Raw genomic sequence first — 14,938 nt, 5'->3', positions numbered from 1 at the left:
GTGGGACCCAGGGGAAGTGGAGGAGTAATTCTTACAACAGCATTTCTGATAGCGGCAGTGATGTATGAGAACTCTCCGGGCCTTGTGTTCAGAGCGAGTGCTGTGCAGCCTGTGGTGCTGGAGGGGAAGAGCAGCCGCTGTGGAAAAGAGTATGGAGGCTCCTCAAAACATCACATGCTACCGTATGACCCAGCATCCCACTCCTGGATATTCTTCTGAAGGCAAAAACACTAATTTGAAAAGATATATGTTCCCCCATGTCATAGCAACATTATTTATGATTGCAAGATATGGGAGCAACCCAAGTGTCCATCAACAGATGAACGGATAGAGAAGATATGGTGTGTATATATATATATATATATATATATACACACACACACAATGGAATATTACTTAGCCATAAAAAAATCTTGCCATTTGCAACAAAATGGATAGATCTGGAGAGTGTTATGCTAAGTGAAATAAGTTGGACAGAGAGAGACAAATACCACATGATTTCACGCAAATGTGGAATCTAAAAACAAAATGAAACAGGAACACACTCATAGGTACAGAGAATAAACTGGTAGTTTCCTGAAGGGAGAGGATGAGGGATGAGTGAAACAGGTGAGGGAGAGGAAGAGGCACAAACTTCCATTGACAGAATGAGCCACCAGGTTGTAATGTACAGCATAGGGCGTATAGTCAGTAATACTGGAAAAGCTTGGTGTGGTGACAGATGGTAGCTAGACTTACTGTGATCGTTTTTATAACGTATAAAAATATCGAATCACTGTGGTATACCTACATCGTATGTCAGTTATAGTTCAATTAAGACAAATCCATTAGTGTCAGAACGAGAAAGGGTCTGGGAAGATGGCGCAGTAGGAGCACCGCAAGTCCCCATCCCCTGCCGGAACCGGTCTGCCGTAACTGTCGGGAACGCTGGAGAATACAGAAGGCTTGTAACCCCCAGGGGAGACTTGCAGGGTGGCAGCGCCCCACCCCCAGCCCCAGCCACCTGGCAGGCAGCTGAGCATGGGTCCTGGAGCAGCTTGCACACAGCTTACAGGAGCCAGGGCGGGGAAAGAAAGGACCCTGTCCTCCAGATACTGGGGATCTGTGCTCTGATAGCTCATCACTGCTTCTGATCTCACAGGTGCAGAGAAAGAGGCAGACGCCATTGTTGTTGTACCGACCCCAACCCCGCACCCCTGCATTGTTGCAAGACCCCCCTGCCTCTCCTCGAGTGTCTTCCAGGGGATTTAAAGGGCCAGAGCCCTTTTTCTAAAAAAATATTTTTATTTATTTACTTTTGGCTGCATTGGGTCTTCATTGTTGCGCACGGGCTTTCTCTAGTTGCGGCGAGTGGGGGCTACCCTTCGTTGCGGTGCGTGGGCTTCTCATCACGGTGGCTTCTCTTTTTGTGGAGCACGGGCTCTAGGCACACGGGATTCAGTAGTTATGGCACATGGGCTCAGTAGTTGTGGCTCACGGGCTCTAGAGTACAGGCTCAGTAGTTGCAGTGCACGGCTTTAGTTGTTCTGCGGCATGTGGGATCTTCCTGGACCAGGGATCAAACCCGTGTCCCCTGCCTTGGCAGGTGGATTCCCAACCACTGCGCCACCAGGGCAGTCCCCAGAGCCCTTTTTTAATCCCCTGTATTTTTTGCTTTTCCCCTTTCAGGAGCCAGACATTAAAGACTAAGGACATATAAAAATAACTGCATATACGGGGAGAATTAGAATGTGACTACTTGTGCCCAGGGAACGGCTCAGAAAACACTTAAGAAGACATTAACTTTACGCCTCAGGCTGACCCTTGGCACAAAGACAAAAACAAAACCTAGGGAAAGCACAAAGCCTAGGGAAGAGGAAGAATCTGATTTCCAGAGTCACCAAATTGTTAAATGAAAATGTCCAGTGCACAACAAAAAAGTCGCAAGGCATACAAAGAAACAGGAAAGTATGGTCAAAATACTATTTACCCGAAGGAAAAAAATAATTCAACAGTCTCTCCCTGCAAAAAGACCTGATGGTGGATATACTGGACAGAGACTTTAAAACAGCAGTCTTAAAGATGCTCAAAGAACTACATAGGACATGGAGAAAGTCAAGAAAATAATGTATGAAAAAGGTGGAAATATCAATAAAGACATAGAAAACCTAAAAAACCAAAATGAAATTTGGAGCTGAAAAGTACAACTGAGATGGAAATTGTCACTAGAAAGATTCAAAGGCAGATTTAAGCAGAATGAATAAAGAATCAGCAACTCTGAATATAGTACAATGGAAATCATCAAGTTTGAGAAACAGAAAAAAGATTGAAGAAAAGTGAACAGAGCTAAGGGATATGTGGGCACCACTAAGCAAGCCAACATACGTACTGTGGGAGTCCCAGAGGAAGAAGCTATGGGTGGGGGCCGAAAGAATATGTGAAGATATAATGGCCGATAACTTCCCAAATTTGATGAAAGACACAAATATAAACATCCAAGAAGCTCATGAACTTCAAGTAGATGAACTCAAAGAGACCCACACTGAGACACGTTATATAATCAAACTGTCGAAAGGCAGAGAATCTTGAAAGCATCAAGAGAAGTGACTCACCACACACAAGGATCATCAATAGATATAGCAGATTTCTCACCAGAAACCTTGGAGCCCAGAAGACAGTGGGCTGATATATTCAAAGTGCTAAGAGAAAAAAAAATTGTTGATCAGGAATTTATATCTGGCTAAACTATCCTTCAAAAATGAGGGAGAGGGATTTCTCTGGCAGTCCAGTGGTTAAGACGGCCACACTTCCACTGCAGGGGGCATGGGTTTGATCCCTGGTCTGGGAACTAAGATCCTGTATTCCCGCGTGACACAGCCAAAAATAAAACGAGGGAGAAATTAAGACAATCCCAGATACGCAAAAGCTGAGGGAGTTAGTGACCACTAGACCTGCCCTGCAAGAAATGCTCAAAGGGAGCCCTGCAGGTGAGATGAAGGGACATCAGACAGTGACTCAAAGCCATGTGAAGAAATAAAGTGTTCAGAGAGGTAAATATATACGCAGCTACAAAACCTAGTATTGTGAAGTGCGTTGTAACTCCACTTTTGGTTTTTTTCTCCCCCATGTTTAAGAGACTAATACGTTAAAAAAGAAAAAAAAAATTATATATATACACATTCACACACATATATATATACTTCCAGTTTTGATATCTGCATGTGAGGAGCTTGGAAATTGCAACTCCATCCTAACAAGTAAAAAGCAGAACAATCTGAAAAATCAAAACTCTTCCTGGCGGACACAAGTCAAACTGTTGCACCCAAGACTGGGGAGACAGGCAAGTACAGTGAATCATGGTTTACCAGAGTAGAGAGTCAGGAGTGCAACCTGGCCTGGAGAAACCAGTTCTGGGGCAGAAAAACTTAAACTGCAGTTGATGGATTTCAGGAGACTCAAAGTTGTCAGCAACTGTGAGAGTTAAAACCTATGGGGGGGGGGGGGGCCTTTCCCTGGTGGCGCAGTGGTGAGAGTCCGCCTGCCAATGCAGGGGACATGGTTCGTGGCCTGGTCTGGGAGGATCCCATATGCCACGGAGCGGCTGGGCCTGCGCATCTGGAGCCTGTGCTCCGCAACGGGAGAGGCCACAACAGTGAGAGGCCCGCGTACCACAAAAAAAAAAAAAAAAAAAAAAAAAAAAACCGGGGACCCAGTCATGAGGAGCCCACACAATGACTGTGAGATGTACCCCCTGGAGCCTGAGCAGGTTCCCAATAAATATCAGCAAAGCCCCCTCAAGCTTTCTGCAGGGGAGGGAAGGAACCATTTCCTACCGCGACAGAGCACTCTGCTCCCCTTAACAAGGCTGCTCTCAAGGGAAACTTGTTAACCAGAGCCTGACCTGCTGGGGTGTTATCAGAGCCTAACTGACCAGGGGAAGGGAAATGCCCAGGCTCCAGCCTCTCTGGGCAGCCCGTCCCAACCAAGGGGAGATAAAGGACTGAGAAACACTTGTGAAGTTCACAGTCCAGAGGCACAGGCTCAGTAAAAGAACTGAGGCCCTGATCACAGGACCGTAGAAGGCGTCCCCTCTCCCACACCTCACCTCCACATTATTAAGGCCTATTTATAGCAGTTCCTTTCACCCAGTACATCATGTCTGGCTACCAGGAAAAAAATTACACAGGTAAAAGGCAAAAAACACAATTTGAAGAGATAGAGCAAGGTTCAGAACCAGATATGGCAGAGATGTTGGAATTATCAGACTGGGAATTTAAAACCATTAAGTTCAATATGCTGAGGGCTCTCATGGATAAAGTAGACCGACATGTAAGAACAGATGGGGCAATGCGAGCAGAGAGTCGAACTCCCCGAAAAGAGCTGAGAAGGAAGGCTTGAGATAAAGAAACACTGACAGAAGTGAAGCCTTTGGTGGGCTTATTAGCAGACTGGACATGGCTGAGGAAAGAACCTCTGAGCTAGAGGATGTCTCAGTAGAATCCTCGAAAAGGCAAAAAGCAGGGAGAACAAAGACTGGAAAAAACAATGTCCAAGATCTATGGACAATTACATAAGGTGTAACTTGTATAATAGGAATATTGGAAGGAACAAAGAGGAAGAAACAGAAGATTTAAAATAACGACTGACAATTTCCGCAACTGAAATGTCAGACAACCAAAACAGGAAGCTCAGAGAACATCAAGCAGGATAAATGCCAATAAATAAAACAAAAAAATCTACACCTTTACGTATCATTTTTAAACTAAAGAAAATCAAAGACAGAAACCTCAAGAAAACCGGCAGGGTTGAGGGGGGGGAATACCCTACCTACAAAATAACAAAGATAAGAACTACAACTGACTCCTCAGAAATCGTGCAAAAGCAAGAGGGAAAGTGGACTGAAATATTTAAAGTGTTGAGAGAAAAAACCCCACCAACTTAGAATTCTATACCCTTTGAAATTATTCTTAAAAATGAAAGAGAAATAAAGACCTTCTCAGAAAAACAAAAGTCGAGGGAATTTGTGGCCAGTAGACTGCCTGGGCAGGAAATGTTAAAGGAAGTTCTTTAGAGAGAAGGAAAATGATACAGGTCAGAAACTTGGATCTACATAAAATAAGGAAGAGCCTCAAAGAAGGAATAATTAATTTTTAAATTCTTAATTGATCTAGGAATTAACAGTTTGTTCACAATAATACCAACAATATATTCAATTCTGTATGCTTATACATGTATGAATATATATGATGTATATATATATACGTATATGTGTGTGTGTGTGTTTGTGTGTAGCTGCTATATAAGTGGAATGAGTGCCAACAATGATACAGGTGATCAGAGAGAGGAACTGTAAGTCTGCACGTTACAACAGAAGTGGCATAGTATTGGCTTGGCCAAAAAAGTTCATTCGGGTTTTCTGTGCATATTTTTGGCCAACCCAATAATTTGAAAATTGACTTGGATTAGCTGTAAATATATAATACATTGCAACTCCTAGGGCAACCACTAAGAAAAAAAAGTACAGAAGTATAACCCATATGCTAAAAAAGAAGAGAAAATGGAATCATATAAAATGCTCAATTAAAAGATTGTCCGAGTAGATTAAAAAAGCATGACCCAACTATATGTTATCTACAAGAAATCCACTTCAAATATAAAGACCCATATAGATTAAAAGTAAACGGATGGAGGAAAGTATACCATGATAACACTAGTCAAAGGAAAAGCAGGAGTAGCCACATTTCAGACAGCAGACTTCCAAACAGGGAAAGTTATCAGAGATAAAGAAGGGTATTCTGTAATGATAAAGGGGTCAATTCTCCAAGAAGACATAATAATCCTTTAATGTGTATGTGCCTTAACAGTGTGTCAAACTATATGAGGCAAAAACTAATAGAGTTACAAAGAGAAATAGATGAATTACTGTCATAATTGGAGACTTCAACAACACTCAGAAATGGTCAGATCCTGCAGACAGAAAATCAGTAAGGACATAGTTGAACTCAAGAACACCATCAGTCAATTGGCCATCGACAGACTACTTTGTCCAATGGCAACAGGATACACATAATCTCCAGCTTATATGGAACATTCACCAAGATACATCACATTCTCGCCATAAAGCATACCTTAACAGATTTAAAGGAATAAAATTCATACAATGTCAGCTCTCAGACCATGATGGAATTAAACTAGAAATCAGTAACAGAAAGGTAACTGGAAAATACATGGAGATTAAAAACATCACACTTCTAAATAACACATGGGTCAAAGAAGAGATTTCAAGAGAAATTTTAAAATAATTATAACTAAATGAGAAACACAACTTACCAAAACTCGTGGGATGCAGTGAAAGCCATGCTTAGAGGAAAATGTAATGCATATATTACATTACAGCATTCAATGCATATATTACAAAAGAAGAAAGATGTAAAGTCAGTAATCTAAGTTTCCACCTTAAGGAACTAGAAGTCCAGCATAAGCAGAAGAAAAGAGAAAATAAGCACCGGAGTGGAAATCAATTAATTTGAAGATGGGAAATGAATAGAGAATATCAATGAAGCCCAAAGCTGGTTCTTTGAAAAGATTAATAACATTGATAAGCTTCTAGTCAGACTAAGAAAAAAAAAGAGAAATTATGCTAATTACTAACAACAGAAATGAAAGGAGTCATCATGACATCCCATGGACATTAAAAAGATAATAGAAGAATGCTGTGAACAACTCCGTGAACACAAATTTGATGACCTTGATAAAACAGGCCAGTTTCTTGAAAGACACAGTCAGCCAAAAGTCACACAAGAAGTAGACTATCTGAATAGGTCTCTATCGGTTAAAGCAATTGAATCAAGAATTAATAACCTTCCAAAACAGCAAGCACCAGGGCAGATGAGTGCACTGGTAGATTCTATCAAACATTTAAGGAGAAATTATACAAATTCTCTACAACCTCTTCCAGGGGATAGAAGCAAAGGGAATACTTCCTCTTTCTATGAGGCAAGTATTACCCTAATATCAAAACCAGACAAAAATATTACAAGAAAAGAAAACCGCAGGCCCATATCCCTTAAAGAAACTATAAAACTCCTTGAAGATAACAAAGGAGAAAACCTAGATGACCTTGGGTGTGGTGATGACTTTTTAGGTACAACATCAAAGGCACGATCCATGAAAGAATCCATAGCTAGACTTAGTTAAAATTAGAAACTTCTGTTGACAGTGTCAAGAGAATGAGAAGACAAGCCACAGACTGGGAGAAAACATTTGCAAAAGACATCTGATAAAGGACTATCATTCAAAATATACAAAGAACTCTTAAAACTCAACAATAAGAAAACAAGCAAACTGACTAAAAAAAAGGGGGCTTAAAAAAGCAGGAAGGGGCTTCCCTGGTGGCACAGTGGTTGAGAGTCCGCCTGCCCCGGTCCAGGAAGACCCCATATGCCGCGGAGCGGCTGGGTCCGTGAGCCATGGCCGCTGAGCCTGCGCGCCCGGAGCCTGTGCTCCGCAACGGGAGAGGCCACAGCTGTGAGAGGCCCGCGTACCACAAAAAAAAAAAAAAGCAGGGAGACTGCTTCACCGAAAAAGACATATAGATGCCAAGTAATAATATGAAAAGATGCTCCTCATCATACGTCATCAGCAAAATGCAAATTAAAGCAAGACACCACTACACACCTATGAGAATGGCCAAAATCCAGAACACTGACAACACCAAATGCTGACGAGGACGTGGAGCAACAGGAAACTCTCACCATTGCTGCTGAGAATGCAACACGGTGCAGCCACTTGGGATGACACTTTGGTGGATTCTTACAAAAAACTAGGCATACTCTTACCATACGATCCAGCAATCATGCTCCTCAGTATTTACCCAAAGGAGTTGGAAACTTACGTTCACACAAAAACCTGCACACGTGTTTACAGCAGCTTTATTCATGATTGCCAAAACTTAAAATGTGGAAGTTCAGTTTGTGGCTTCAAATCTCAGAGGCCAAGATGTACCTTTAATAAGGTATGTTTGGAAAAAGATACGATTAGGCCTACCCCGCACACTGCACACAAAAGTAAACTCCAGGGACTTCCCTGTGGTCCAGTGGCTAAGACTCTGTGCTCCCACTGCAGGGGGCCCAGGTTCGATCCCTGGTCAGGGAGCTAGAGTTCACATGCCGCAACTAAAGATCCCGCATGCCGCAACTAAAGATCCTGTGTGCCACAACTAAGACTGGGCACAGCCAAATAAACAAATAAATAAATATTCTTTTTTTTTTTTAAAGTAAACTCCAACTGGATCAGCAGGTCTACATGCAAAAATGAAAATATACAAGTACTGAAAGAAGGCAGAGCTGAGCTCCTGAGTGGGGAAGCTTCCCAACTAGGAGCAGGTAAAGAAAAGACTGATCAACGTGAAAGCATACAATTGACAAAAATTCTGCATGGGAAAAGGACTTCGGAAGCAGATTCAAATGACAGACGGGGAGAGATTATTTTCAATATATATTGGATATAAAGGGCAAGTACCCCTATTAATTGAAGAATTTTTATAAAGTGAGGGGAGATGACCAAAAATACAATGGAAAATGGACAAAAACTACAAACAATTTACAAAGACAGATGGCCCTTAAACCTATGAAGACATTCAGCTCCACTCATAGGGAAATGAAGATTAAAACTATGCTGAGATGCTACTGCTTACCCATCAGACTGGCAGATTGAAAACGGTTAACATATTCTGTGGGCCCTGTGGAAATGGGAAATGGTACCACCCTTGTGGAGGGGAATTTGGCAATACCTAGCAAAGCTACCACGCATTTACCCTTGGCCTAGCATTTCCACTTCCAGGAATTTGCCCTAAAGATATACCTCAAACAATTTGAAAATACAAATGCATAAGGGTGTTCTTTGTAGCATTATTTGAAGTTGCAAACTATGGGCAACCACCTCAATGCCCACATGCAGGAGGTTGACCGAGTGCATTAGTGCACGTCCACATAATGAAGTACTGTGGTTCCAAAGGATGCGAGAAATCCCTGTGAACAGACAGAGCGATTTCTAGAAGATCTCCAGGAGATGTGAAAAAAACAAAGAGCGTATGGAATGCCACTGCCCTTCGGGAAGAACGAAGGGGAATAAAGGATATGTGTATCTGCTGGTCTTTACAAAAAGAAACACATGAAGGATAAACCAGAAAACAATGACATTCGCTACAAGAAATGGGGAGGAGTTATGGGAGGGAGGGAGCGACTTCCCTGAGCACGCCTTCAGGAAGAGTTCGGACATCTAGAAGAGTGTGTGGTCACGTTCTACCACTTAAACAGGAGGCGGAATCGGATCCTAGGGCGGAAAGCAAATGAAAAGTGAATCAAACGAAAAACGTAACACACTGAGGTGGGTAATCCAGGAATTTATAATGCAGGGAAAGCAAATGAAAAGTGAATCAAACGAAAAACGTAACACACTGAGGTGGGTAATCCAAGGAATTTATAATGCAGGGAAAGCAAATGAAAAGTGAATCAAACGAAAAAACGTAACACACACTGAGGTGGGTAATCCAAGGAATTTATAATGCAGGGAAAGCAAATGAAAAAGTGAATCAAACGAAAAACGTAACACACTGAGGTGGGTAATCCAAGGAATTTATAATGCAGGGAAAGCAAATGAAAAGTGAATCAAACGAAAAACGTAACAACACACTGAGGTGGGTAATCCAAGGAATTTATAATGCAGGGAAAGCAAATGAAAAGTGAATCAAAACGAAAAACGTAACACACTGAGGTGGGTAATCCAAGGAATTTATAATGCAGGGAAAGCAAATGAAAAGTGAATCAAACGAAAAACGTAACAACACACTGAGGTGGGTAATCCAAGGAATTTATAATGCAGGGAAAGCAAAATGAAAAAGTGAATCAAACGAAAAACGTAACACACTGAGGTGGGTAATCCAAGGAATTTATAATGCAGGGAAAGCAAATGAAAAGTGAATCAAAACGAAAAACGTAACAACACACTGAGGTGGGTAATCCAAGGAATTTATAATGCAGGGAAAGCAAATGAAAAGTGAATCAAAACGAAAAAACGTAACACACTGAGGTGGGTAATCCAGGAATTTATAATGCAGGGAAAGCAAAATGAAAAGTGAATCAAAACGAAAAACGTAACACACTGAGGTGGGTAATCCAAGGAATTTATAATGCAGGGAAAGCAAATGAAAAGTGAATCAAAACGAAAAACGTAACACACTGAGGTGGGTAATCCAAGGAATTTATAATGCAGGGAAAGCAAATGAAAAGTGAATCAAACGAAAAACGTAACACACTGAGGTGGGTAATCCAAGGAATTTATAATGCAGGGAAAAGCAAATGAAAAGTGAATCAAACGAAAAAACGTAACACACTGAGGTGGGTAATCCAAGGAATTTATAATGCAGGGAAAGCAAATGAAAAGTGAATCAAACGAAAAAACGTAACACACTGAGGTGGGTAATCCAAGGAATTTATAATGCAGTATTGACAGTCGTGGGCAAGGGAGCACAGTGCATTAATCCAGATGTCTTGTTTGTATGGCAAAGGGATCCCGAAACCGTGTATCATCTTGAGTATCCCAGTTGACCCTTGAACAACACAGGTTCGAACTGCACGGTGCACTCATACGTGGATTTTTTTCAATAAATTGGAAAAGTGTTTGGAGACTTTCGACAGCTTCAAAAAACTCACAGATGCACCATGTGGCTTACAAATATCGAAAAAATTAAAAAGGTGTGCCATGAATGCATAAAACATATGTAGATGTTAGTCTATTTTATCATTTACTACCATAAAACATACATGAATTTATGATATAAAGCTAAAACGTATCAAGCCTGAGGCACAGGACTTCCCTGGTGGCGCGGTGGTTAAGAATCCGCCTGCCAATGCAGGGGACATGGGTTCAGTCCCTGGTCCGGGAAGATCCCTTATGCCGCGGAGCAGCTAAGCCCATGCACCACAACTACTGAGCCCGTGTGCCACAACTACTGAAGCCCGCGTGCCTAGAGCCCGTGCTCTGCAACAAGCCACTGCAACGAGAAGCCCATGCACCGCAACGAAGAGTAGCCCCCGCTCGCCACAATTAGAGAAAGCCCGCACGCAGCAATGAAGACCCAATGCAGCCAAAAATAAATAAATTTATTTTTTAAAAAAACAAACCTGAGGCACACAACACATGGCTCCATTTGAAGTGCAGAGAAAGGAAGCAAACGTGAAGATGCCGTATGAAGTCCTCACTGCATGAATTAACTGTAGCACCTACAGTAATAATGCTGCAGCCACCCCTGCTGCTGCTTCCGGCGCGCGTATTCCCCGCGTCCGCCTACAACGCCGTGTGCGCTCACCCCCTCCAGAGCAGGTGGTCTCTCCAGTAAATCGCAATCTCTTGTGGTTCTTGCGGATTATTTCATTGTATTTAGCGCAACACCAGGAACCTTGACCACCACCACGGGACCCACGAAGTGCCCTGGCTATGCTGCAAGCGCTCCCGAGACGCAGAGAAAAGGCAAGACGTGAAGAGAAAAAGCTGAATGGCTTGATGTGCGTCGCAGAGTGAGGTCCGCAGCTGCAGCTGCCGCCACTTCAAGATGAATGTAAAAAAGGAAAGGAAATCCATGAAGCTGGCACTGCAGCTACACCAGCAGGCAGAAAACCTTGCACTTCTTGTGAAATACCTTTTTATTTGAAAAAAGCAGCTTTTAGGCGGGCGCAGGCTTGCCATAAGAAAGGTGCACCTATATAGAATCTAAGAATGATTCGAGAAAAAGCAAAATCATCATACGACAACTTAAGCGAAAGGGAGGGGAAGGTTGTAAAGCTGGAGACTTGAATGCCAGCAAAGGATGGTTTGATGCTTTTAGAAAGAGATTTGGCTTTAAAATGTCAAGGTAACGGGAGAGGCGGCGCAGACACGTTCTCAGACGCTGTGAAGAAAATCATTGGGGAGAAAGGACATCTGCCTGAACAAGTTTTTTTTTTTTTTTTTTTTTTTTTGCGTTACGCGGGCCTCTCACTGTTGTGGCCCCTCCCGTTGCGGAGCACAGGCTCCGGACGCGCAGGCTCAGCGGCCATGGCTCACGGGCCCAGCCGCTCCGCGGCATGTGGGATCTTCCCGGACCGGGGCACGAACCCGTGTCCCCTGCATCGGCAGGCGGACTCTCAACCACTGCGCCACCAGGGAAGCCCTGAACAAGTTTTTAATACAGATGAGACTGCCCTATTCTGGGAAAAAAATGCCACCAAGGACATTCATCAGTAAGGAGAAGCAAGCAGCAGGATTTAAGGCAGGAAGGAATGGGCTGTCTCTGTTACCCTGCACAAATGTGGTCGGGTTTACGGCCAGGACTGCGCTCATCTGTAAAGCTGCTGACCCCCAGCCTTGCAGGGAGAAGATGAACAGCAACTGCCAGTCTTTTGATTGGACATCACAAGGGCCTGGGCAACCAGAACACTCTTTCTGGATTGGTTCCATCGATTCCTTGTCCCTGAATTCAGGAAGCACCTTGTCAGGAAGAGACCGCCTTTTACAGTTCTTTTGATACTGGGCAACGCGCCTGCCCGCCCAGAACCCCATGAGTTCAACACCGAAGGCGCTGAAGTGCTGAAGTGGTCTGCTTGCCCCCAGACACAATGTCTCTATTCAGTCTCTAGGTCAGGGGGCCATAGGACCTTTAAGGCTCATTACACACGACACTGTGTGGAAAGGATCGTCAACGCTATGGAAGAGAACCCTGACACAGAGAACGTCGTGAGAGTCTGGGAGGATCTTACCACTGAGGATGCGATCGTTGTTATTAAAAAAAAAAAAAAAAAAAAAAAAGCCGTGAGAGCCATCAAGCCCACAACAATACATTCCTGCTGGAGAAAACTGTCCAGATGCTGTGCGTGACTTCACAGGATTTATGACACACTCAATCAAGGAAATCATGGGGGGCTTCCCTGGTGGTGCAGTGGTTAAGAATCCGCCTGCCAGTGAAGAGGACACGGGTTCGAGCCCTGATCCGGGAAGATCCCACATGCCGCGGAGCAACTAAGCCCACGTGCCACAACTGCACTCTAGAGCCCGTGAGGCACAACTACTGAGCCCACATGGCACAGCTACTGAAGCCCACACGCCTAGAGCCCATGCTCCACAACAAGAAGCTGCTGCAATGAGAAGCCCACGCACCGCAGCTAGAGAAACCCCACGCACAGCAACAAAGACCCAACACAGCCAAAAATAAATAAATCAATCAAGGGAATCATGAGATTGTGGGTTTGGCAAATAAAGTGGGCGCGGGGGGGTGAACGGTTCCGAGATATGGGTCTTCAAGAAATTAAAGGACTGGGACTTCCCCGGTAGTCCAGTGGTTAGGACTCCGAGCTTCCACTACAAGGGGCCTGGGTTCGATCCCTGGTTGGGGAGCTAAGATTCCACAAGCCACGTGGCACAGTCTAAAAAAAAAAAAAAAAATTCAAGGGCTACTAGGCAGCACACCGGAGGAACCCACAGAAGACGACCTGATGGAGATAGACGAGGGCTCCTGAGCTAGAGGCAGACGATGAGACAGGTGCAGAAGCAGCAGCGCCAGGAAACAAACTGACATCAGACTGCCTGGCAGAACAGTTCCAATGAGTCAAGACGACTTTTGACTTGTTTTACAATATGGGCCCTTCCGTGATACGGGTACTGAAGCTAAAGCAAACGGTGGAAGGATTGGTAGTAGACAGAAACACTCTAGAGAAATGAGAAAGCAAATAAGTCGGCAGTTCTGCCAAGTTCACCGAGTGCACCGGCCTCCCCTGCTTCCACCCCCCACGGCTCTGCCGCCCGAGACAGCAAGACCTCCGCTCCGCTTCCTCCTCCCCAGCCTCAGCGTGAGGACCAGGGGGATGAAGACCTGTGACGACCCACCTCCGCCTAACGCACAGTACACAGTCATCACGCTGCGGTTGAGACCTCTCTGTTGTGTGCCTCGATGTGAAAATCTAACAGCTGTACACCGTGTACGACACACATTGAAGTGGACAGTGCATCCTCACACAGGCGTAAGCTGAGTGATACTAAGTATAAAATTAACAATGTGGTTTCTATAACTTTGCTTTCAAAGAATTAGGTAGTCTCCCTCCCTCCCTGACTCGTCATTGGACAAACTGTGAGCAGTCTATCATCCTAGGGTTTTTTTAATGTAACAATGTTCCCAATACTGTAGTATGAATATGACTGCAATACTATATGTCATAAAAATTTTACGACGACCCACCCATTAGTGTATAGGCCGGGCTACCCGGGAGTGACCGCATCGATCACAGTAGGCAACCATAAAGCAGCCATGTTGCTGCTGCTTCGTTATCAATGCACACATCATTGTACCTGTAAATAAACGTGAACTTCTTTTTCACATTACCTTTTCATTATTGATGTCTAGTATTCGTTATACGTGTAACATCTACAGCCTTTCGTATCGTCTAAGACAATAATGATGTAGGTACTGACTATTCATCTTGGAAACATGACGAAAACTCATGCTGTTGATAAATACAGTACTATAAATATTTTCTTTTTTGATTTTCTTTTTTTTCTTTTTTGGCCCACCGCACAGCTTGCAGGATCTTAGTTACCCGATCGGGGATCAAACCCAGGCCCCCAGCAGTGGAAGCGCAGAGCCCTAACCACTGGACCGCCAGGGAATTCCCTATGATTTCTTTTTTTTTTTAACTGAATTTGATACAATATTGCTTGTTTTATGTTTTTGGTTTTTTGGCCCCGAGGCATGTGGGATCTCAGCTCCCCGACCAGGGATCGAACCTGCACCCCCTGCACTGGAAGGCAGAGTCTTAACCACTGGACCGCCAGGGAAGTCCCCCTATGATTTTCTTAATTAACATTTTCTTTTCTGTAGCTTACATAATTGAAAGAATACAGCATCTGACATGTAACATATAGATATGTGTCA

General features: G+C 43.6%; 1 long non-coding RNA gene across 1 annotated transcript; it reads left to right on the top strand.

Moving 5' to 3' along the window:
* Positions 1-8,139: 8,139 nt before the first annotated feature.
* On the top strand, positions 8,140-10,732 carry LOC116760698. Its single transcript, XR_004351805.1, has 2 exons — positions 8,140-9,366; positions 10,454-10,732. It is a non-coding gene; the product is annotated as an uncharacterized LOC116760698 (long non-coding RNA).
* Positions 10,733-14,938: the final 4,206 nt, after the last annotated feature.

Source organism: Phocoena sinus, chromosome 10, assembly GCF_008692025.1.
Source record: "Phocoena sinus isolate mPhoSin1 chromosome 10, mPhoSin1.pri, whole genome shotgun sequence".
NCBI classification, from domain to species: Eukaryota; Metazoa; Chordata; class Mammalia; order Artiodactyla; family Phocoenidae; genus Phocoena; species Phocoena sinus.
Note: the sequence above shows the minus strand (reverse complement) of the source record. Positions and strands in the feature narration are given on the sequence as shown.